General features: G+C 38.7%; 1 pseudogene; it reads right to left on the bottom strand.

Moving 5' to 3' along the window:
* Positions 1–2,116: 2,116 nt before the first annotated feature.
* LOC106094323 (arylsulfatase B-like) lies at positions 2,117–25,622 on the bottom strand (annotated as a pseudogene).
* Between the last annotated feature and the right edge of the window lie 714 nt (positions 25,623–26,336).

Here is a 26,336-nt window from a genome sequence, read left to right as displayed (position 1 = left end):
ACAGCCGGAAAAAAATGCATCATTTTTGAATCCATTGCAGCTATATTTAAATATGATCCGATTAGGAGCAAACTCGGCACTGACGTTAAAATAGAATATTGGTCAAAATGGCAGCTCCATCAAGCTATAGACCGCTCTGAACCATATAGGGCACGGATGTCGAAAAGCCTATCAAAGGTCACTATGCCCAATTTCAGGGACAATAAGTGCACCTTTTATGGGCTAAAGACCTTACAACTGGAGATCGCTCTATATGACAGCTATATCCAAATATAGACCGATGGGGGCCATATTGAATACGGATGTCGTAGGGCCTTACAGAGCTCACTGTGCCACATTTCAGCGACATTGGTAATAAACGCTGCTTTTATGGGTCCAAGGACTAAAAGCGGGAGATCGGTATATATAGCAGCTATTTACAACTATAGACCGATCTGAATCATATAGGTAGCGGATATCAGAAAGCCAAACATAGGTAATAAATGTCATTTTTATGGGCACAAGACCCTAAATCCGGAGATCGGTCTATATGGCAGCTATATCCAAATATAGTCCGATGTGGTAAAACTTAACACGGATATCGAAAAGTCTAACACAGCCTACTGTGCAAAATTTCCCATGACCTTAAATCGGGAGATCGGTGTATATGGTATTTATATCCAAACATAAACTGATCTGAACCATAGGGGAAACGGATGTCGGAAATCCTAACATAGGTGCTTGTGCCAAATTTCAGCGAAATCTGGTAATAATTGTGCTTTTTATGGACCCAATACCTTACATCGAAAGACAGGTCTATATGACAGCTACATCCATATATATCCCGATCTTGACAATACTCTTTACTAATATCGTCGAGTCTAATGCAAAATATTGTGCCAAATTTTAGCGGAATCGGATAATTAATGAGGCTTTAATGGGCCAAAACCTTAAATCGGAAGATTGGTCTATATGGGGCCTACATCAAGATATAGTCCAATATAGCCCATCTTCGAACTCAACCAGCCTATGGATAAACAAGTAAAAGCGTGCTAAGTTCGGCCGGGCCGAATCTTATATACCCTCCACCATGGATCGCATTTGTAGAGTTCTTTTCTCGGCATCTCTTCTTAGACAAAAAAAGGATATAAGAAAAGATTTGCTCTGCTATTAGAGCGATATCAAGATATGGTCTGGTTTGGACCACAATTAAATTATATGTTGGAGACCTGTGTAAAATGTCAGCCAATTCGAATAAGAATTGCGCCCTTTGTGGGCTCAAGAAGTAAAATAGAGAGATCGATTTATATGGGAGCTGTATCGGGCTATATACCGATTCAGACCATAATAAACACGTATGTTAATGGTCATGAGAGAATCCGTCGTACAAAATTTCAGGCAAATCGGATAATAATTGCGACCTCTAGAGGCTCAAGAAGTCAAGACCCAAGATCGGTTTATATGGCATCTATATCAAAACATGGACCGATATGGCCCATTTACCATACCAACCGACCTGCACTAATAAGAAGTATTTGTGCAAAATTTCAAGCGGCTATCTTTACTCCTTCGGAAGTTAGCGTGCTTTCGACAGACAGACGGACGGACGGACGGACGGACAGACGGACGGACATGCCTAGATCGATATAAAATTTCATGACGATCAAGAATATATATACTTTATGGGGTCTCAGACGAATATTTCGAGTAGTTACAATCAGAATGACGAAATTAGTATACCCCCCATCTTATGGTGGAGGGTATAAAAAGGAACTATGCAAAGTTTCAGCTAATTATCTTCATTTTTAAAACCTGTAGCGTGGCGCACGGACGGACGGACGGACATGGATAGGTCGTCTTGGATTTTGACGATGATCAAGAATATATGTACTTTATAGGGTCGGAAATGGATATTTCGATATGTTGCAAACGGAATGACAAAATGAATATACCCCCATCCTTCGGTGGCGGGTATAAAAATTAAGGATATTTCTTTATCTAAAGATTTGATAGCGATTTTGAGACAAAGTATAAAAACTTCAAAAAAGTGAAACTATCTTTGAATTAAATGGACCTTTCACTTCGACTGAATTTTAGTTCACTTAACTTCACTTTTCAAAAGGTGAAAGATTGCACATTCTGGTATATAGTTCTTAATGCTTGGTAAAATATTTAAAGTTTGTAAAATACAATTTAAGATATAGTACAATTTTTGTGAAAATAATTATCATTAATAAACAAAGAAAAAATTAAGTAAAATAGTACCCAATGTACCACAGTAGTGGTGTAGTGTGTAAAAAGTTCTTCTATGCTTGACATGGTGGTGAACCGTAGTCACATTGTAAAATATCTGTAAAGAGAATTGAAATTAACCAAAGATTATTACAAACTTCTAACTAAATACCTACAATCTGTGGGAGCTTCTTCCAAATAATTACTCCAAAGGCAATTGTGTCTAGAAGGACCATATTCCGGCTTTATACCACCAGTCTTGGGTGGAACTGCTGTGCTTCTAAAGAATTCAACTCGTTGACGCATTTCATTTAAAATTTTAGCATATTTGGGATTTCTAGCCAGATTATTTTGTTCACAAGGATCCAGCCAGATATTATAGAGACACTCTTCGCTCAAAGCATCACATGGAGTTCCCGAGTTATGGCAAACAATTTCAGATTTGCTACGTAGTTTACGTATCAACTCATTTGAAAGCTTCTTATCATCATATTTCCCCAAGGCTTTTGAAGTCAGTGTAGACTTTATGGTTTGCTCATATTTTCCATCTCTGGGATCAATAACATTGGGATTTCTTTGAGATAAGACACCATCATATTGACCATCTATGGTTGTGCCCAATATATATTTATATTGACCTCTCATGTAAGAAGTCAAGTTCCAAATTTCATCCATCATATGTAGAATTTCAGGTTCTTTGTGCTGCAAAGACCCACCATCTGGCTCAACAGTCATTAAATGGTTGTACTGATCTTTCGTATAAGAAGTCAAATTCCAAATTTCATTCAGCGAATGAAGAAAATCAGGTTCTAAGTTGTTCAGAGGCCAATCCTCTGTCTTGTGTGCCTTTAAATATTTGTATTGATCATTCATATCAGAAGTCAAGTTCCAAATGTCTTCAAACGTTTCAAAAAGTTCAGTTTCTTTGTCTTTCGAAGTCCAACCATATGGCTTGCCTGACATTAAATGTGGCCACACATTAACCCCATCAATTTTATGTTTGATTTTGATATTGGCTGCTGCTGCCAGAGTAGGTAGGAAGTCACCAACATAAATCGGTTGCTCGCTAATCGATGATTTTTTCTTCAACAAGGGACTCCAAATGGCTGCGGGTACACGTACAGCACCTTCCCAGGGAGAAAATTTTTGCTTAAAGACCAAATGGAAAGATATATTATAGTCTCATATGTAAAATTTTTAGTTTTTCAAGTGCTTACTCCTCTTAAAGGCCAATTGGAGCCTGTATTATTGAACATACCCACTGTGGGCCCTCCATTATCGCTATAGAATAAAACAATGGAGTTATCCAACATTGAAGCCTTGCCAAGAGAATGAATTATTCTGCCAACACTTTCATCCAATTTGGAAACCATGGCTGCAATAAAGGTGAGGAACAGGGAAAAGGTAAAGAAAAAGAAAAAAAAAAACAAATAAAAAGGCGTAAAGTTCGGCCGCGCCGAACTTTGGATACCCACCACCTGGGGTATATATGTAAACCGCCTTTCATTAAAATTCGGTGAAAAATTCATAACTTATGTCCCATATCAGTTATATTGTTCCGAATTGGACCAATGTTCCGAATTGGACCAAATACTAATAAGTACCGTAGATATATCTAAAAATAAACCGATCTGAACCATATACGACACGGATGTCGAAAAGCCTAATATAAGACTTTGTCAAATTTCAGTGATATCGGATTATAAATGATATCGGATTATGGGGCCAAGACTTTAAATCGAGATATCGGTCTACATGGCAGCTATATCCAAATCTGGACCGATTTGGGCCAAGTTGCATAAAAATGTCGAAGAGCCTAACTTAAAGCACTGTCCCGAAATCGGACAATAAATGCCTCTTTTGTGGGACCAAAACCTTAAATCGAGAGATCGGTCTATATTTGGCAGCTATATTCAAATCTAGACCGATCTGGCCAAAATTGAAGAAGGACGTCGAAGAGCCTAACTAAACTCACTGTCTCAAATTTCAGCGACATCAGACAATAAATGCACCTTTTATGGCCCCAAAACCTAAAACCTAGATATCGGTCTATATGGCAGCTATATTCAAATCTGGACGGATCTATCCGATATTGCAAAAGTATGTCTAGGGGCTTAATTTAACTCACTGTCCCAAATTTCTTCAACATCGGACAATAAATGAGCATTTTATGGGCCCAAAACCTTAAATCAGGAAATCGGTCTATATGGCAGCTATATCCAAATCCGGACCGATCCAGGCAAAATTAACGAAGGAAGTCGAAGGGCCTAACACAACTCACTGTCCCAAACTTCAGCAAAATCGGATAATAAATGTGGCTTTTGTGGGCTTAAGACCCTAAATCGGAGGATCGGTCTATATGGCAGCTATATCCAAATCTGAACCGACTGAGCCAAATTGACGAAGGATGTCGAAGGGCTTAACACAACTCACTGTCCCAAATTTCAGAAAATTCGGATAATCAATGTGGCTTTTGTGGGTCTAAGAAATCGGAAGATCGGTCTATATGGCAGCTATATCCAAATCTGAACCGATCTAGGCAAAATTAACGAACGAAGTCGAAGGGCCTAACACAACTCACTGTCCCAAATTTCAGCAAAATCAGATAATAAATGTGGCTTTTATGGGCATAAGACCCTAAATCGGAGGATCGGTTTATATGGCAGCTTTATGCAAATCTAGACCGATCTGAGCCAAATTGACGAAGGATATCGAAAGGCCTAACACAACTCACTGTCCCAAATTTCAGCGAAATCGGATAACAAATGTGGCTTTTATGGACCTAAAACGCTAGATCGGTCTATATGGCAGCTATATCCAAATCTGGACCGATCTGGGCCAAATTGACGAAGGATGTTGAAGGCCCTAACACAACTCACTGTCCCAAATTTCAGCAAAATCAGATAATAAATGTGGCTTTTATGGGCCTAAATCCGCGGATCGGTCTATATGGGGGCCATATCAAGATATAGTCCGATATAGCCCATCTTCGAACTTAACCTGCTTATGGACAAAAAAAAAAAGAATCCGTGCAAAATTTCAGCTCAATATCTCTATTTTTAAAGACTGTAGCGTGATTTTAACAGACAGACGGACGGACATGTCTAGATCGTCTTAGATTTTTACGCTGATCAAGAATATATATACTTTATAGGGTCGGAAATGGATATTTCGATGTGTTGCAAACGGAGTGACAAAATGAATATACCCCCATCCTTCGGTGGTGGGTATAAAAATATAAAAAACAAGTAAAAGCGTGCTAAGTTCGGGCGGGCCGAATATTATATACCCTCTACCATGAATCGCATTTGTCTAATTCTTTTCCCGGTATCTGTTTTTAGGCGAACAAAGGATAAAAGAAAAGAATTGCTATGCTATTAAAGCTATATCAAGTTATGGTCCGATTCGGACCATAATTGATTTGAATGTTGGAGATCATAGTGTGGGTTGCCCAAAAAGTAATTGCGGATTTTTTAAAAGAAAGTAAATGCATTTTTAATAAAACTTAGAATGAACTTTAATCAAATATACTCTTTTTTACACTTTTATTCTAAAGCAAGCTAAAAGTAACAGCTGATAACTGACAGAAGAAAGAATGCAATTACAGAGTCACAAGCTGTGAAAAAATTTGTCAACGCCGACTATATGAAAAATCCGCAATTACTTTTTGGGCAACCCAATATATCCTCCATCATGAATCGCACTTGTCAAGTTCTTTGCCCGGTACCTCTTCATAGGCATACAAAAGACAATGGATAAAAATTGCCATGCTATGGGAGTTATATCAGGTTATGAACCGATTCGGGTCATACTTGGCTTGGATGTTGGAGATCAATTTGCAAAATTTCAACCAATTGAGTTATGAGGATGCCACCGTAGCGCAGAGGGTCCGAAATATCAGATAAAGTTGTCAGCGGTTGTTATCCCCTTCTAATGCTGGCGACATTAGTGAGGTACTATGCCATGTAAAAACTTTTCCCCAAAGAGGTGTTGCACTGCGGCACGCCATTCAGACTCGGCTATAAAAAGGAGGCCCCTCATAATTGAGCTAAAACTTGAATCGGATATGTGAGAAGTGAGAAGGAACAGGGACATCCTTAATATAATGTTAATTGGGGAAAATTTGCAACATCAGGCTATGGACCGCTTCAGACCATATTTGGCACATATGTTAGAGTTCATGGAAAAAGCCACTGTGCAAAGATTCAGCCATATCAGATAAAATGTACACCCTCTAAAGGCGCAAGAAGTATAATCGGGATATAGGTTTATGTGGGAGCTATATCGCAAAATTTCAGACGAATCGGATAAAAATTACGGCCTCTAGAGACCCAAAAAGTCAAGATGCAGGCTCGGTTTATATGGCAGCTATATCAAAACATAGACCAATATATAGCCCATTTACAATCCCAACTGACCTACACTTATCAGAAGTGTTTGTGCATAATTTCAAGCACCTAGCTTTATTGCTTCGAAAGTTGTATAGTCCATCCTTCGGTAGTGAGTATTCAAATCAATGTCTTTGAAACTAAAGTCTTACCACAAAGTGTTTTTATTTTAGAACATTAGCTCATTCAGCTTATAAAGCTATATCATGATATTTGTTCTATACATACTATATTCAACCCATAGCCACCTCAATATCTCTCATAATGGATTTTAAAGGTTCCTCCAAAATCAATTATGAGAGACTTGGCTCCTCCATGTTTTTGACTTACTTACCTGCATAAGTACGCCTTTGTATGTCCGGTATATATGAAAACTTTTCAATTTCTTCAGCAGGAGCCTGCATTAATTCATTAAAATCACCTGTATGTGGTGCCGAATGGCTGACAAGTAAGAAAAGTGGTTTCGAGCCATTATTCTCGAAAATAATGCGTTCAGCCTCTTGGGTAAATAAATCGGTTACATATGTATCATTGGGAGTGCACAGCACTTCAAGATTTCTACGAAAATCATAGCCTATGGAGGAATTCTTTAAAAGAAAAACTTGAAAAATCCAATTCGAAAACATTTTTATAAACTCACCGGCATTTGAGACCTTTTAGCATTGTAATCTAAAAAACTTCCCCAATATCCATAGTGATAATCGAATCCATTATAAGTGGGTGTAAATTCTTTTCGTCCCATGCCCAAATGCCATTTCCCTACCAAATTTGTGGAATATCCGTGGGCTTGAAATAGTTCTGACATGATTTTCTACAATTCCCCAAGGTTCGTTATTGGCAAGCACATAGTGTTGACTTCCTGGAAATAGATACAATATAGACTAGTGATGGGCGAAAATACTCACACTATTGCAATTTATTGTGTACGTACACAATAAAATAATCCAAAGCAAGGCCATGAGCTTGCATATAATTGCAAACAAAATTTTTTCCCTCTTATACCCACCACCAAAGGATGGGGGTATACTAATCTAGTCATTTCGTTTGTAACGCCTCAAAATATTCGTCTAAGACCCCATAGAGTATATATGTTCTGGATCGTCTCACCGTCCGGAGTCGATCTAGCCATGTGCGTCAGTCAGTCGAAATCACGATAGCGGTCGAACGCGTAAAGCTAGCTGCTTGAAATTTTGCAAAGATTCTAAGTATTAATGTAGGTCTTTGGGGATTGCAAATGGGCAATATCGGTTCAGATTTAGATATAGCTCCCATGTAAACCGATTTCCCGATTTGACTTTTTGAGCCCTTACAAGTCGTATTTTTGTACGTTTTGGCCGAATTTTTGCATGTAGTGTTCCGTTATGACTTTAAACAGTTGTGCCAAGTACGGTCTGAATCAGTCTATAAACTGATATAGCTCCCATATAAACCGATTTCCCGATATGATATTTTGAGCCCTTACAAGCCGCAATTTTGTCCGAATTGGCTGAAATTTTGCATGGGTTTTTTTTTTTTTTGTTGTTTCTATCAACCAACACGCAGGGCATGTCCCCTATGAAAGCAGTGCATTGCGCGAAAGGAAATTAGGAATTGGAGGAGGGGAAAAGGATGTAGTGTTTATTAACATTTGTCTTTAATCTCTGGATCTCAAAGTGGGTGCGAAAAATATTAGCCGGAAGTCGATTCCACATACGTACGGTTCGGGCGAAATAGGAATTCTCTCTATAAACGGATGTGGGTTCATGGAATGTCTAGTATCCCTGAAAAACATCCTTACATCTGGAATAAGAAGACGAACACACGCCATGAAAGTACCGATAGAACAGCGTCAAACAACCCACAATAGAGTTGGATACCCTACTGTCCCCAATCAACGCCATCGCTCTCCCCTTTACATGGTGCAGTGGCTCCAGGAATGATTTTGAAGCTTCAGGCCACACATTTGAGTTGTACTCCATTTTCGGCCTTATAAAAGTGGTGTATATGTGAAGAAGATCAGACGGAGTGAAGTAATTCTTACGGCATTTAAGGAAGCCTAAACACTTGAATGCTTCTTTCGACACTTCAAATACATGTTTAGACCAAGAGCTTCTGATTGCTCAATTACTATACCCTTAATATACAAAGATGATTGTAAAGGGTCAGCGAATCAATTTTTGTGACAACAAGCAACAACGAGTCTTCTGTGCATTAAAATCTACTTGATTCTACACTCAGAAAAGGCCAGCAAATCCTAGCGGAGTGTATCATCCAAAACCCGCCTCTTGTCCTCAATCTCTCGAAGACTCGGCCTATGGTCGAATGAGTGCGAATGACAGAGATTACTAAATAAATCGAAAGAAGCCATTACCGACACCAAATTCGACAAGCTTTGATAGTAGTGCACCGTGCCAGACCCTATCAAATGCCTTGGAGATATCCAGAGCCGCAACCTTACTCTCACCAAACTGGTGCATTGAGCGACTCCAACGTTCCGACAGAAGTGCCATGAGGACGGTTTCTCTTTTGGCCTTCAACATACGTGTCTAATGTGGTCTGAATCGATCAATAGCTTGATACAGCTCCCATATAAACCTATCTCCCGATTTTGTGTCTTGAGCCCCTCCAAGACGCAATTCTCATCCGAATGAACTGAAATATTACACAATGACTTCCACAATGTTCGGCATTCATTTAAGGTCCGAATCGGACTATAACCTTATATAGCTCCAATAGCATAACAGTTCTTATTCAATATTCTATGTTTGCCTTAAAAGAGATACCGCGCATAGAACTCGACAAATGCGATCCATGGTGGAGGGTATATAAGATTCGGCCCGGCCGAACTTAGCACGCTCTTACTTGTTAATAGTTTTTTTTTCGATTTTCTCCCACTCTGCGTCTATGCAATGGTCCAATGAAGTCCAATCATTAAAGCTTGGCACAGTTGTAGAAAGTTATATCAAAACGATATAGGCAAAAATTGCAGCCAAATTCAATAAGAATTGCGCCGTCTAGGACTCAGTAAGTCAAATCAGGTGATCGATTTATATGGCGGCTACATCAGGTTATAGATTTGGACGATACTTGGTACAGTTGGTGGAATTAATATAACACTTAAACAAAATTTCAGCCAAATCGGATAACAAATGCGCCCTCTAGAAGCTCAAGAAGTCAAGACCAAAGATCAGTTTATATGGCACATATATCAGGTTATGGACTGCTTCAGACCATACTTGACACAGTTGTAGGATGTCATACCAAATTGATATGTGCAAAATTTCAGCCAAATTGGATAGGAATTGCGCCCCCAAGAAGATCAAGAAATCAAGACCCAAGGTCGGTTTATATGAAGCTTTATCAAAACATGGTCCGATTTGGCCCATTTATAATCCAGACCTACACTAATGAGAAGAATTTGTGCAAAATTACAATCGCCTAGCTCTACTCCTTCGAAAGTTAGCGTGCTTTCGATTGACGGACGAACGGACATGGATAGATCGACTTAAAATGTCATGGTGATCAAGAACAAATATAATTTGTGGGGTCTTAGACGAATATTTCGAGGTGATACAAACGGAATGATGGAATTAGTACACCTCCAACCTATTGTGGAGGGTAAAAAATTAGTTAATAATTGCATATTTGCCCATGAACAGTACATTAATGAACAGGGACAAGCTTTTTACAAACTTCTTACAATGACAAGCGGCCTCTTTTTTATAGCTGAGTCCGAACGGCGTGCCACAAAGCCACATCTTTTTGGGGAAAAGTTTTTACATGACATAGTACGTCACAAATGTTGCCAGCTCTAGGAGAGGATAATCACCGCTGAACATTTTTATACCCTCCACCATAAGATGGGGGTATACTAATTTCGTCATTCTGATTGTAACTACTCGAAATATTCGTCTGAGACCCCATAAAGTATATATATTCTTGATCGTCGTGAAATTTTATGTCGACTTAGCCATGTCCGTCCGTCCGTCCGTCTGTCTGTCGAAAGCACGCTAACTTCAGAAGGAGTAAAGCTAGCCGCTTGAAATTTTGCACAAATACTTCTTATTAGTGTAGGTCGGTTGCTATTGTAAATGGGCCATATCGGTCCTTGTTTTGATATAGCTGCCATATAAACCGATCTTGGGTCTTGACTTCTTGAACCTCTAGAGTGCGCAATTCTTATTAGATTGGGATGAAATTTTGCACGACGTGTTTTGTTATGACATCCAACAACTGTGCCAAGTATGGTTCAAATCGGTTTATAACCTGATATAGCTGACATATAAACCGATCTTGGGCCTTGACTTCTTGAGCCTCTAGAGTGCGCAATTCTTATCCGATCAGAATGAAATTTTGCACGACGTGTTTTGTTACGATATCCAATAACTGTGCCAAGTATGGTTCAAATCGGTCTATAACCTTATATAGCTGTCATATAAACCGATCTTGGGTCTTGACTTCTTGAGCCTCTAGAGGGCGCAATTCTTATCCAATTTGAATGAATTTTGGCACGTAGTATTTTGTTATGATATCCAACAACTGTGCCAAATATGGCTGAAATCGGTTCATTACCTGATATAGCTGCCATATAAACCGATCTGGGATCTTGACTTCTTGAGCCTCTAGAGGTCGCAATTATTATCTGATTCGCCTGAAATTTTGTACGACGGATTCTCTCATGACCATCAACATACGTGTTTATTATGGTCTGAATCGGTATATAGCCCGATACAGCTCCCATATAAATCGATCTCTCTATTTTACTTCTTGAGCCCACAAAGGGCGCAATTCTTATTCGAATTGGCTGACATTTTACACAGGTCTCCAACATATAATTTAATTGTGGTCCAAACCGGACCATATCTTGATATCGCTCTAATAGCAGAGCAAATCTTTTCTTATATCCTTTTTTGCCTAAGAAAAGATGCCGGGAAAAGAACTCGACAAATGCGATCCATGGTGGAGGGTATATAAGATTCGGCCCGGACGAACTTAGCACGCTTTTACTTGTTTTTTTCTCATGTTCTCGCCAGGATTTGAACCCAGGCATCCAGCGTCAAAGGCGGACATGCTTACCTCTGCGTTACGGTGGTCTCCAACATAATATTGGGTTGCCCAAAAAGTAATTGTCGGTAATATAGTAGTAATATAGTCGGCGTTGACAAATTTTTTCAACGGCTTGTAACTCTGTAATTGCATTATTTCTTCTGTCAGTTATCAGTTGTTACTTTTAGCTTGCTTTAGAAAAAAAGTGCGCGAAATTTTGTTTACATTTGTTTGTTTAGGGTCAATTTTAATATGGGTACCACATGTATTGAAAGAAATTCATTTAACAAACCGAATCAACGCTTGTGATATACACCTTAAACGCAATGAATTCGATCCGTTTTTAAAACGAATCATAACTGGAGATGAAAAATGGATTGTTTACAACAACGTTAGTCGAAAACGATCATGGTCCAAGCATGGTGAACCAGCTCAAACCACTTCAAAGGCTGATATCCACCAAAAGAAGGTTATGCTGTCTGTTTGGTGGGATTAAAAGGGTGTGTTATATTTTGAGCTGCTTCCAAGGAACCAAACGATTAATTCGGATGTTTACTGTCAACAATTGGACAAATTGAATACAGCCATCAAGGAGAAGCGACCAGAATTGGATAATCGCAAAGGGTGTCATATTCCACCAGGACAACGCTAGACCTCACACATCTTTGGTCACTCGCCAAAAACTGAGTGAGCTTGGCTGGGAACTTTTGATGCATCCACCATATAGCCCTGACCTTGCACCATCAGACTACCATTTATTTCCATCTTTGCAGAACTCCTTAAATGGTAAAACTTTCGGCAATGATGAGGATATAAAATCGCACTTGGTTCAGTTTTTTGCAGATAAAGGCCAGAAGTTCTATGAGCGTGGAATACTAAATTTGCCAGGAAGATGGCAAAAGGTTATCGAACAAAATGGCAATTATATATTTGATTAAAGTTCATTCTAAGTTTTATTAAAAATGCATTTACTTTCTTTTAAAAAATCCGCAATTACTTTTCAGGCAACCCAATAGTATTTCCCCAGTAAAAATGATATATATTCCAATTATATTTGTGGGTGTATTAGTTGCGTTCGTCTTTCCAAATAGATCTCTTCTTGGAGTCAGCATTAAAACTTTTGGTATTGGCGCATTCATATGCCATTACCAAGTATCTAGTAGCATCCCTTCACTATAGAAAGCAATCGGATCCCTACCTCTAATACTACAATATGTTCAGACCAAAGCTGTTTTGAGCAAACGACTCCTTTTTACAATGTAAAAGAACAAAACCACTCGTTTGCCACAAAAACAAGTCATTCAAAGCACGTGAGCCCAAAAACATGCCTTAATTGTGCTAAATAAACACAACCTTGAATAATGTCCAATAATAAAATCAAAATTTGTAAAACAAACCAAAACTTTACAGATATAGCAAGAGAAACTAAATCGTTACCATAAGATACATTAAAATCTAAATTGGAGTGTGAAAAAATTAAATTTGCAAAACATCTTGTCTGGTGTGAACGGTTGAGATGTTTCCCAATACAAGTCAGTATAGACATAGCATAGGAAGTTGTATAACATCCTCTGCTTACGTAAAAAATTCAGACGCTTGGAACGTTTTTACTACAAACGAAACACTTTATTACAATTATCAAACAGTAACAATAAATGTAGAATTATTGAACGTACTACTTAACTTTGTTTATTTGTTTATTCGTTTAACAGACCAATAATTATTCTCTTGTGTCTACATTCTAGAGAAAGAGTGAGAGAGTTTTTGAGCATATAGACCTATACTCGTATACATAACATTATTTATACCCACCACTATAGGATGGGGAGTATACTAGTCCAGTCATTCCGTTTGTAACACCTCGAAATATTGATCTGCTGTATCGACCTGACATTCAGAGTCGATCTCGTCATGTCCGTCCGTCCGTCCGTCCGTCGAAATCGCGATAGCAGTCAAACGCATAACGCTAGCCGCTTGCAATTTTGAACAGATACTTACAATCGGTCGTTGGCCATTGCAAATGAGCTATATCGATGCAGATTTTGATTTAGCTCCCATATAAACCGATCTCCCAATTTGACTTCCCGAGCCCCTGCAAGCCGCACTTTTCGATTTAGCTAAAATTTTGCAGATAGTGTTCTGTTATGACTTTCAACTACTGTACTAGGTAATGCCCAAATCGGTCTATAATCTGATATACCTCCCTTTAAACCTCTCTGCCTATTTGACTTCTTGAGTCCTTACAAGTGGCATCTAGTCGATCTAGTCATGTCCGTGCGTTCTTCCGCGTCTCCGTCTGTCGAAATCACGAAAGCGTTCGAACGAATGAAGATATCCACTTGAAATTTTGCACACATACTTTTATTGATATAAGTCGTTGAAATCGGCCACATCGATTCAGATTTGGATAAAGCTCCCATAAAAACCGATCTTCCGATTTGACATCGTAAGCTCCTAGAAGCCGCAATTTTTATCTGATTTGTCTGAAACTTTGTACCGAATATAATGACTAACTTTGCCAAGTACGGTCGAAATCAGATATAGCTCCCATATAAACCGATCTCCGGATTTGACATCTCTAGCCCCTGGAAGCAGCAGTTTTCGTCCAAGTTGGATGAAATCTTGCACGGAGTGTTTTGTTTAGACTTCCAATAACTGTGTTTAATACGGTTCAAATCGGTCTATAACCTGATATAGCTCCCATATAAACTGATCTCCCGGTTTGACATCTATGCCCCCCCGGAAGCCGCTATTGTTGCCTGATTTGGTTGAAATTTTACAAGTAGTGTTTTATTATGACTTCCAACAACTATGGTAAGTAGGGTCTTAATCGGTCTATAACCTGATGTAACTGCCATGCAATAGGATTTCCCTATTAGTCTTCTACGGCTGCAGCAGGTTTCAGTCTTGGCTTGATTATGCTGAATTTTTGTAAATGAACATACATGTAGTTCATTTGAGAAAATTTAAGTTAGAATCCATGAATCAAGAACTTAGCATATTTGTGCCTGTTTGCTCTTTGGTAATTGCTTTTTGAAGATTAGTCAGTATGTTGAGCAGCTCGGTCGTGTGCGAATGGAACGGGATGAACTCGGGAAATATTTTTTTTTTTTTTTAATTTCGCCTCAGGTAGAAAAATGCTCGTATGTACAGTAACAAAAATCATTAGATCAACCGACAAATGGAGCCATACACACGAAAACACAGCAAGAATTTCAAATGCACACCCATTGCTTAATAGGTATTTAAATGTGCGAAAACAACAACTTTCTTAAGTATTTTTTTTTTTTGTTTTACTAATAGCACAAGGAATGCAGCAAATCACAACACAAATCTGTATTGCAGTTGTTCGAAAATTGAAATAAGGATTCCAATTAAATTGTGTATCACTTATCGAAAATTTCCTCTATGGAAACTTAATTTTTTTCGTATAATAACATGTTAACCTGCACAGTAAAATCGGTTTCAATCACAGAAATAATTTATAGAATTAATTGTTTAATTGAAAAAAATTCAATTAATAATATTGCTTATTCAATTAAAAGACGATTGAAATTTTTGAAATTTTCATTAATTTTTTAATTGATCCAATTAAAAAATTATTGAAATTTTTTGAAAGATGTTTACCTCCTGGAACATTGACTTATGATGCAGCGGTATAAAAAACTCCCCGCGATTTGGAGATCTCCAAAAATTTCGGATGTCGGATAAGAGTGCCTTATAGAATTGGTGTTGTCGTGCACTTTAATTAGGCAAAATATTTGAAAATTTCTTTATCAACCACCGAAGGATGGGGGTATATTAATTTTGTCATTCGGTTTGCAATACATCAACCCTATAAAGTATATATATTCTTGATCGTCGTAAAAATCTAATACGATTTATGCATGTCCATCTGTCTGTCTGTTGAAGTCACGCTACAGTCTTTAAAAATGGAGATATTGAGCTGAAACTTGCACAAATTCTTTTTTTGTCCATACGCGGGTTAGGTTTGAGGGTGGGCTATAGCCGACTATAGCTTGAATAGCCCCCATATAAACCGATCTGCCGATCTTAGAGGGTCTTAGGCCCATAAAAGTCACATTTATTATCCGATTTTGCTGAAATTTGGGACAGTGAGTTGTGTTAGGCCACTCGGCATTCTTGTTCTATTTGGCCCCGATCGGTTCAGATTTGGATACAGCTGCCATATAGACCGATCTCTCGATTTAAGGTTTTGGACCCTTAAAAGGCGCATTTATTGTCCGATTTTACCAAAATTGGGGACAGTGAGTTACGTTAGGCCCCTCAACATCTTTCTGCAATATGGCCCAGATCGGTCCAGACTGGGATATAGCTGCCATATAGACCGATCTCTCCATTTAAGGTTGCAGGCCCATAAAATGTGCATTTATTGTACGATGTGGCCGTATTTTGGGACAGTGAGTTGCGGTAGGCCCCTCAACTTCTTTCTGCAATATGGCCCAGATCGGTCCAGATATGGATATAGCTGCCATATAGACCGATCTCTCGATTTAAGGTTTTAGACCTATATAAAACGCGCATTTATGGTGAGGGACAGTGAGTTACGTTAGGTTCTTCGACATGCTTCTTCGACATTCTTTAACTTGGTCCAGATAGATATAGCTGCCATATAGACCTATCTCTCGATTTAAGGTCTTTGGTCCATAAAAGGTGCAATTATTTTCCGGTTTCGCCGAAATTTGGGACTGTGAGTTGTGTAAGGCTCTTCGACAACTTTCTGCATTTTGGCTCAGATCGGTGCAGATTTGGATATAGCTGCCATATAGACCCATCTCTCGATTTAAGGTTTTGGGCCCATAAAAGGTGCAATTATTTTCCGGTTTCGCCGAAATTTGGGACAGTGAGTTGTGTTAACGCCTTCGTCACCCTTCTTCAATTCGGCCCAGATCGGTTAAGATTTAAATATATCTGCCATATAGACCGATCTCTCGATTTAAAGTCTTGGCCCCATAAAAGGCACATTTATAATCTTATTTCGGTCAAATTTGACACAGTGACTTATGTTAGGCTTTTCGGCATCCGTGTCCTGTATGGTTCAGTTCGGTCTATACCAAAAAGACCAATATTTTGTTCTGCACTTTGAACAATGACTTGTACTTATTAGACCACTCAATATCCATGTGGGATTTGGTCCAAATCGGACCAAATTTCGATAAAGCGATGGGGGCATATTTTAGGAATGTTTTAACGGATTCTGACGAAAGGAGTTCGGCCCGGCCGAACTGAACGCTTTTTTACTTGTTTTCTGTGTGCGGAGAGGATTCTCGTAGACTGTGTATAGTATACACCCAGAGGTTCGATAATTAGCTACACTGTGCGATTTGCCTTGCGATACCCGTCTCATACCTCTATGCCATGACACAAAGCAACTCCAATTATTCCTAAGCATGTGGCTTACCCGGTCTTTGAGGGCACTTGATACAGGTCTAATGTTAGGAACCCCTTACATGCATACTGCAAATGTGTAGGTCTAAGCATCAAATGACGGGGTAAATATACCCCCATCCCATAGTGGATGGTAATTAAATTGTAATATAATTAATAAATAATTAAAGATCTCTTGTTTTTGACATTTTTAGCTTAGTTTAATAATACCTGTGTGCGTAGGAAATAGTCCTGTCAGTAGGCTTGCTCTGGATGGTGTACACAAGGGCGCTGTGTACAAACGATTTAAAATTTTTCCATGATAGGCCAAGGCATCAATGTTGGGTGTTAAGATCTCACGTCCTCCACGGAAACTTACATCGTCCGAACCCTTGAACCAGACAGATAATAATAAAGAAAACTCATGAAATTAAGGAAATAAATATTTGACTTATTTGGAATAACATTGAAGATGACAACCCAACTAATATTTTTCATAATTTTGGAAGAGCGCTCGTTCTCGCAATGAATACAAAAATCCTTTGGAAGATTTTTACGCAAGTTTTCTTCCATATGAGTTGCGAAGCGATTTGCGATGGTTCTCTTACAACTCACTGCGTTTTAATCGTACGTATGAGTTGTGAAACACTCTTCTAGGATATCATTGGACAAGCCATTGCGTGTGCGAAAGTTTAAGCAACTCTTCGCAACGATTATTACGCAACTGATTGTATTTTAATAGCCCAGAAGGTATGTTTATCTATGAAAAGCCTGCAAATGTGAAATTTTTCTCTAGTACTGCCATCTATCGAAGACAAATACATTGCTACGAAATGTGATCATCAACCCAACATCATGCCGTGAGGGCTGCGCGACAACCCTTTGCAATGTGCTGCAATGCGGAAACAACCACCATGCCATTGACTGTTAACACAGCAACACGGCATACCTGAAATGCATCAGACAACATTGTAAATTTTGAAAATATTTGAGAAAACTCAACGAAATTTGTTTACCTATTATATGATGGCGTCAAACGAAGATTTGACAAAATGGATGATTTAGGATTTTGTAATTAAGGATTTTTATGGTACTGCAAACAGCTGTTAAAAAACCAATACAGATTTTTGCTGTATGATCGAGAGACCGGTTAACAAGGGAGCTATATCAGTTTATAGACTCAGTTGGACCGTACTTAGCACAGTTATTGTTAGAATACCACATTCAAAATTTCAGCCAAATCGAACAAAAATTCGCGCTTGTAAGGACTCAAGAAGTCAAATCGTTTTATATGGGAGCTTTATCAGGTTATAGACCGAAACGGCAAAAATTGCGGTTTGTAAGGGCTCAAGAGTGAAATCGGGAGATCGGTTCATATGGCAGCTATATCAGGTTATAGACCTATTCGGACCGTACTAAACGCTGCGGTGAGGGGAACGTTTCCCAGCACTCTTAGAGATAGACTTCAGGAAGCTCTAAGTGCAACAGCAAAGTGGGCTACCGAAAGTGGTTTAGGTGTAAATCCGTGCAAGACAGAAGTAGTTTTTTTCATCAGGAGATACAAGTGGAACCTCTCTCCTTGGAAGGAGACAATGTTCCATTCACAGAAAGCGCAAAATACTAGGGTGTTTGGCTGGACAGGAAATGGAACTTCAAATTCAACATTTTAGAAGGGCAAGAGATGCAACTCTTGCCCTATACACCTGCAAGACAGCCATTGCCAAAAGTTGGGGATTTCGACCGCGTGTCATGCATTGGGTATATACTGCAGTTGTTAGACCTGAAATGCTATATGGTGTTGTGATCCGGTAGACAGCGCTTCAAAAATCAATACTTAACCGGATCCAAAGGATGGCTTGTTTGTGCATCACAGTCTCGGAAGGAGGAGGACTACACCATCTGATGCACTGAATTTATGGCTATCCCACTGAGCTGAAACTTTGCACAGATTCTTTTTTTGTCCATAAGCAGGTTAAGTTCGAAGATGGGCTATATCGAACTATATCTTGATATAGCCCCCGATATAAACCGATCCGCCGATTTAGGGTCTTAGGCCCATAAAAGCCACATTTATTTTCCGATTTTGCTGAAATTTGGGACATTGAGATGCGTTATGCCCTTCGACATCCTTCGTTAATTTGGCTCTGATCGGTCCAGATTTGGATATAGCTGCCATATCAACCGATCTCTCGATTTAGGGTCTTGCGGCCATAAAAGGCGCATTTATTACCCGATTTTGCCAAAATTTAGGACAGTGAGTTGTGTTAGGCTCTTTGATATCCCTCTTCAATTTGGCTCAGATCGGTCCAGATTTGGATATAGCTGTCATATAACCGATTTCTCGATTCAAGGCTTTGGGCCCATAAAACGCGCATTTATTGTCCGACTTCGCCGAAATTTGGGATAGTGAGTTATGTTATATTCCTGGACATCCTTCTGCAATATGGCACAGATCAATTCAGATTTGGATATAGCTGCCATATAGACCGATCTCTCGATTTAACATCTTAGACCCATAAAAGCCGCACTTATTGTCCGATGTCGCCAAAATTTAGGACAGTGAGTTGTATTAGGCTGTTTGATATCTCTCTTCAATTTGGCTCAGATCGGTCCATATTTGAATATAGCTGACATATAGACCGATCTCTCTATTTAAGGTTTTGGGCCCATAAAACGCGCATTTATTGTCCGATTTCTCCGAAATTTGGAACAGTGAGTTGTGTTAGGCTTTTCGATATCTGCGTCGTATATGTTTCAGACCGGTTTATTTTTAGATATAGCTACTAAAAAGACCTATATTTTGTTATGCACAATTGAACAATGATTTGTAGTTTTTAGTATTTGGTCCAAATCGGAACATATTCGCTAAAGCTGCTAGGGAGCATAAGGTATGCATTTTTCACCGGATTTTGACGAAAGGTGGTCTACGTATATACCCGAGGTGGTGGGTATCCAAAGTTCGGCCCGGCCGAACTTAACTCCTTTTTATTTGTTTTATAATTGTTTTTTTTAAATATGCTCAAAGATAGCCTCTGCTCAAATAAATCTATTTAAAATAAAGATATGTAACCCATTACAATCTACCCTACGATTTCATTGTCCAAATTTGATGAATTTTCATATAATTGCTATTTACGGCATTTATAGTGACGCACAGTGGGATAGAACCGGAAAAAACTAGTCAAAAATATGCCATTTGAGAACGGATGGAGGTAACTCTTTGAAATTGAAATGATTAAAGCCTAGATGATACTGAGACCTAAGTGGTCCGGGTGCCTTTAAGCAGGCCCCTATCTCGGTATTACGAAAAATTGTTCGGGCTGCCAAATCTTCATTTGTGGGCTGATTTTTATCCCTACAAAAAGGTCGCCTGAAGTATGCACTAGCTGTGTTTTATTTTAATAGTACTATAAAGTGCGGTGCAATGAAAAATTTATGAAAACGAAATCTATCCAGGACAACAAAGTTCTAGATATACTACCAGTGCAGAAAATATATGTTGTCAGAATTGCCATATGTTTTCCACAAATAAGTGTGGCCACTTGCACAAATGGTAAAATAACACAACTAAGAGAGTGCTGAGTTCGGCCTGGCCGAATCTTATATATCCATGGTTGAGGGCATGGATCGCATTTGAGTTCTTTGCGCGGTATCTCTTTTAGGCAAACAAAGAATAATGGATAAGAATTGTTATGGTATTGGAGCTATATCAAGTTAAAGTCCGATTCGGACCATAAATTCGAATAAGAATTGAGCCTTGTAGGGGCTCAAGAAACATTAACAGGGGATCGTTTTACATGGGAACTGCATCAGGCTATATATTGATTTAGAAAATAATGGACACGTATGTTGAAGGACATGGGAGAAGGCGTTGTATATCAAATCGTATAAGAATTGCGCCCTCTAGAGGTTTAAGTCAAGATCCCAGATCGGTTAATATGGCAGCTACATCAAGTTATCAACCGATTTCTATCATGCTTAGCACAGTTGTTGGAAGTCATAAAGAAACACATCCCATAAAATTTCAGCCAACTAGGATAATAATAGCGCCCTCTGGTGGCTCAAGAAGTTAAGATCCAAGATCGGTTTATATGGCCGCTATATAAGGTTATGTACTGATTTGAACCATACTTAGTGCAGTGGTTGGAAATCATAAAAAAAACATTTCATTCTAAATTTCAGCCAAATCGGATACGAATTGCGCCCTCAAGATCGGTTTATATGGCAGCTATATAAGGTTATTGACCGATTGAGGTAGCACTTAACGCAGTTATTAACACAGATACGAATTGCGCCCTCTAGAATCCCAAGAAGTCAAGATACAAGATCAGTTTATACGGCAGATATATCAAAACATGAACTGATATGGCCCATTTACAATCCCAACCGACGTTCACTGATAAAAATCATTTATGCCTAGCTGTACTCTTTCGAAAGTTAACGTGCTTTCGACAGACGGACGGACAGACTGACGGTCATCTCTAGATCGACTTAAGATGTCATGACGATCAGGAATATATATACCTTATGGGATCTTTGACGAATATTTCGATAAATGACGGAATGACAAAATTAGTAAACCTTTATCCCATGGTGGATTGTTTTATAAATAAAACAAATCATTTATACAATTGTGTGCACAAATCTTAATAATAGATTTCATACTACTGTCGAAGATTCCGACTTTTGTATTCTGTGAGATGTCAATGCATCTCCAAACTTTGATGAGTTTATGAAAGGCGCTTCTAGCCTTGTCGATACGTACGCATAGGTCAGCCTCTTATCCTCCTTTGTTATTTTGCTGCCAAGATAGAGGAAATTGTCAAAGTTTTCAATGATTTCGTCGTTCACCGTGAGCGTAGCCAGATTTGATGTTCCTATCCTCATCAATTTGGTCTTTGCTATGTTTATCCCCAGGCCTACTTTGGCTGCATTTTCATTCAATCGTTCCAGTTTCGCCTTTATGCGCTCGAAGCGATACGCAAAGAGGCATATATCATGCGAGTAGTCGATGCCCCTAGAAAGCCATTAATACCCCAGCGTATGCCATAATATATAATCAGATCTTCTTGAACCCGTGAAGGCCTTCCGATTTAGCTAAAGTTTAGCAGATGATGTTCCGGTCCAAAACGGTCTATAACCTGATATAGCTCCCATATAAACCGATCCACCGATTTGACTTCTTGAGCTCTTACAAGCCGCAATTTTTGTCCCAATTGGCAAAACAATTTGCCTGGTGTTCTATTAAGACTTACACCAACTGTGCCAAGTGCGGTCGAAATCGATCTATAAACTGATATAGCTCCCATATAAGCCGATTTCCCAATTTGACTTCTTGAGCCCCTGGGAGAAACAATTTTCGTCCGATTTGGCTAAAATGAATATATATGCCGATCTTCGGATTTCACTACTTGAACCCAAACATGCAGCAATTTTTATCCGATTCGGCTGAAATTTTGATTGTAGTGTACTGTTATGACTTTCAACAAGTGTACTTAGTGAAATCCAAATAGGTCTATATATCTATATAAGCCGATCAACGAACTTGACTTCTTGAGTCCTTACAAGCCGCAACTTTTTTAAGATTTGGCTGAAATTTTGCATGCCGTTTTCTGTTACTTCCAACAACTATGCCAAATACGGTCCAAATCAGTCTATAACCTGATATGGCTTCCATATAAACCGGTCTGTCGATTATCCTTGTTTGGTTCCAAGAAGCTTCAATTTTTGGTGTGTGATGTTTGGTGTGTGGTGGGTTCGCGAGATTCGGTGCGGCTGAACTTAGCACACTTTTACTTGTTTATTTCCTCTACCATGGGATGGGTGGTATACTAATTTCCTCATTCCGTTTGTAACACATCGAAATATTGAGCTAAGACCCAGCAATATATTGGGTTGCCCAAAAAGTAATTACGGATTTTTCATATAGTCTGCGTTGACAAATTTTTTCACAGCTTGTGACTCTGTAATTGCATTCTTTCTTTTGTCAGTTATCAGCTGTTACTTTTAGCTTGCTTTAGAAAATAAGTGTAAAACAAGTAAAAAGGCGTTAAGTTCGGCCGGGCCGAACTTTGGATACCCACCACCTCGGGTATATATGTAAACACCTTTCATCAAAATTCGGTGAAAATTGCATACCTTATACTCATATACCTCATACCGATCTGAACTATATACGACACGGATGTCGAAAAGCCTAACATAAGTCACTGTGTCAAATTTCAGTGAAATCGGATTATAAATGCGCCTTTTAGGGGGCCAAGACTTTAAATCGAGATATCGGTCCACATGACAGCTATATCCAAATCTGGACCGATTTGGGCCAAGTTGCATAAACATGTCGAAGAGCCTAACACTAAGCACTGTCCCAAATTTCGAAATCGGACAATAAATGCCTCTTTTATGGGCCCTAAACCTTAAATCCAGAGATCGGTCTATATGGCAGCTATATTCAAATCTGGACTGGTCTGGACAAAATTGAAGAAGGACATCGAAGAGCCTAACCAAACTCACTGTCTCAAATTTCAGCGACTTCGGACAATAAATGCGTCTTTTATGGCCCCACAACCTAAAACCTAGATATCGGTCTATATGGCAGCTATATCCAAATCTGGACCGATATGTGCGATATTGCAGAAGTATGTCAAGGGGCTTCCTTTAACTCACTTTTCCAAATTTCGGGGACATCGGGCAATAAATGAGCATTTTATGGGCCCAAAACCATAAATCAAGAAATCGGTCTATATGGCAGCTATATCCAAATTTGAACCGATCTGGACCAAATTGAAGAAATATGTCAAAGGGCCTAACACATCTCACTGTCCCAAATTTCAGCAAAATCGGATAATGAATGTGGCTATTATGGGCCTTAGACCCTAAATCGGAGGATCGGTCTATATGGCAGCTATATCCAAATCTGAACCGATCTGAGCCAAATTAACGAAGGATGTCGATGGGCCTTACACAATTCACTGCCCCGAATTTCATCAAAATCGGATAATAAATGTGGCTTTTGTGGGCCTAAGACTCTAAACAGGAGGATCGGTCTATATGGCAGCTATATCCAAATCTGAACCGATCTGAACCAAATTAAAGAAACATGTCAAAGGGCCTAAGAAAACTCACTGTCCCAAATTTCAGCGAAATCGGACCATAAATGTGGCTTTTATGGGCCTTAGACCCTAAATTGGAGGATCGGTCTATATGGCAGCTATATTCAAATCTGAACCGATCTGGGTCAAATTAAAGAAACATGTCAAAGGGACTAAGACAACTCACTGTCCCAAATTTCAGCGAAATCGGACCATAAATGTGGCTTTTATGGGCATTAGACCCTAAATTGGCGGATCGGTCTATATGGCAGCTATATCCAAATTTGAACCGATCTGGACCAAATTGAAGAAATGTGTCAAAGGGTCTAACACATCTCACTGTCCCAAATTTCAGCAAAATCGGATAATAAATGTGGCTTTTATGGGCCTAAGACCCTAAATCGGCGGATCGGTCTATATGGGGGCTATATCAAGATATAGTCCGATATAGCCCATCTTCGAACTTGACCTGCTTATGGACAAAAAAAGAATCTGTGCATTTCAGCTCAATATCTCTATTTTTAAAGATTGTAGCGTGATTTCAACAGACAGACGGACAGACGGACGGACATGGCTAGATCGTCTTAGATTTTTACGCTGATCAAGAATATATATACTTTATAGGGTCGGAAATGGATATTTCGATGTGTTGCAAACGGAATGACAAAATGAATATACCCCCATCCTTCGGTGGTGGGTATAAAAAGTATATTTGATTAAAGCTCATTCTAAGTTTCATTAAAAATGCATTTACTTTCTTTTAAAAAATCCGCAATTACTTTTTGGGCAACCCAATATATATATATATATATATATATATATATATATATATATATATATATATATATATATATATATATATATATATATATATATATATATATATATATATATATATATATATATATATATATATATTCTTGATCGTCTTGATATTCTAAGTTGATTTAGACATGTCCGTTCGTCTGTCGAAAGTAGGCTCACAAGCAAAGCATTGCACAAATACTAGGTCGGTTGGCATTGTAAATGGGCCATATTGGTCCATGTTTTGATATATTTTGCACAATGGTTTTTATTATTTTCTCCAACATCCAATCCAAGTATGGCCCGAATCGGTCTATAACCTGATATAGCTCCAATAGCATAGCAATTGTTATTCATTACATTTTGCTAGACTTTAAAGAAATACCGTGCAAAGAACGTGAAAAATGCGATCCATGGTGGAGGGCACATAATATTCGGGCTGGCCGAACTTAGCACACATTTACTTGTTTCTACCACTGTATTTATGGGTACTTATTTATTTTTACCTACCAAATCATCTGCTATGATTATTACAATATTTGGTGACTTTAGAAATTTGGCCTCCAACAGCTGTATCGTACAACCGACTAGAATGAAATTAGTTAGTCTCGATAATTTCATTATTCTTGCTATACTTTCACCAGCTACCACTTCTAACACGGTTACTATTTCAAGTGAAAGTTACTCGATGTTGTCTTCTTAAGCCATCTTGGTATTCTACAGTGGAAACTTTTCAAATTAAAGGTAAAATTGATAACACCCAAATGAATTTTTGACAAAAAAGTTATACGTTCGGCTGAGCCGAATCTAGGGAACCTACTAACATGGATTCTGCTAAAAATTTACAACCAATAAACTGAGTTGAAGAAAATAGATGCACTTCACGAATCAAATTTCAGCCACATCAGGCAAAAATTGGAGCTTCTAGGTGCCGTATACAGCTAAACGGGAGATCGGTTAATAAGGGAGTTATATCAGGTTATAAAACGATTTGGACCGTACTTGGAGTGGTTGTTGAAAGTCATAACAAAAATGATTGTAGAGTTTCAGCCAAATAGTGGTATCCACAATATGTTCCATGGTTTTGAGTGGAAAGAACGTAAGGCTTCTAGGTCTGTTGGCCTTTGGTGTCGCATAACCTGTCTTGCCGGGCTTGGGTATATAAAGGGTGATTTTTTTGAGGTTAGGATTTTCATGCATTAGTATTTGACAGATCACGTGGGATTTCAGACATGGTGTCAAAGAGAAAGATGCTCAGTATGCTTTGACATTTCATCATGAATAGACTTACTAACGAGCAACGCTTGCAAATCATTGAATTTTATTACCAAAATCAGTGTTCGGTTCGAAATGTGTTCATTCACCGTAACGTTGCGTCCAACAGCATCTTTGAAAAAATACGGTCCAATGATTCCACCAGCGTACAAAC

Source organism: Stomoxys calcitrans, chromosome 1, assembly GCF_963082655.1.
Source record: "Stomoxys calcitrans chromosome 1, idStoCalc2.1, whole genome shotgun sequence".
NCBI lineage: Eukaryota > Metazoa > Arthropoda > Insecta > Diptera > Muscidae > Stomoxys > Stomoxys calcitrans.
This window is presented reverse-complemented; position numbering and strand designations above follow the sequence as displayed.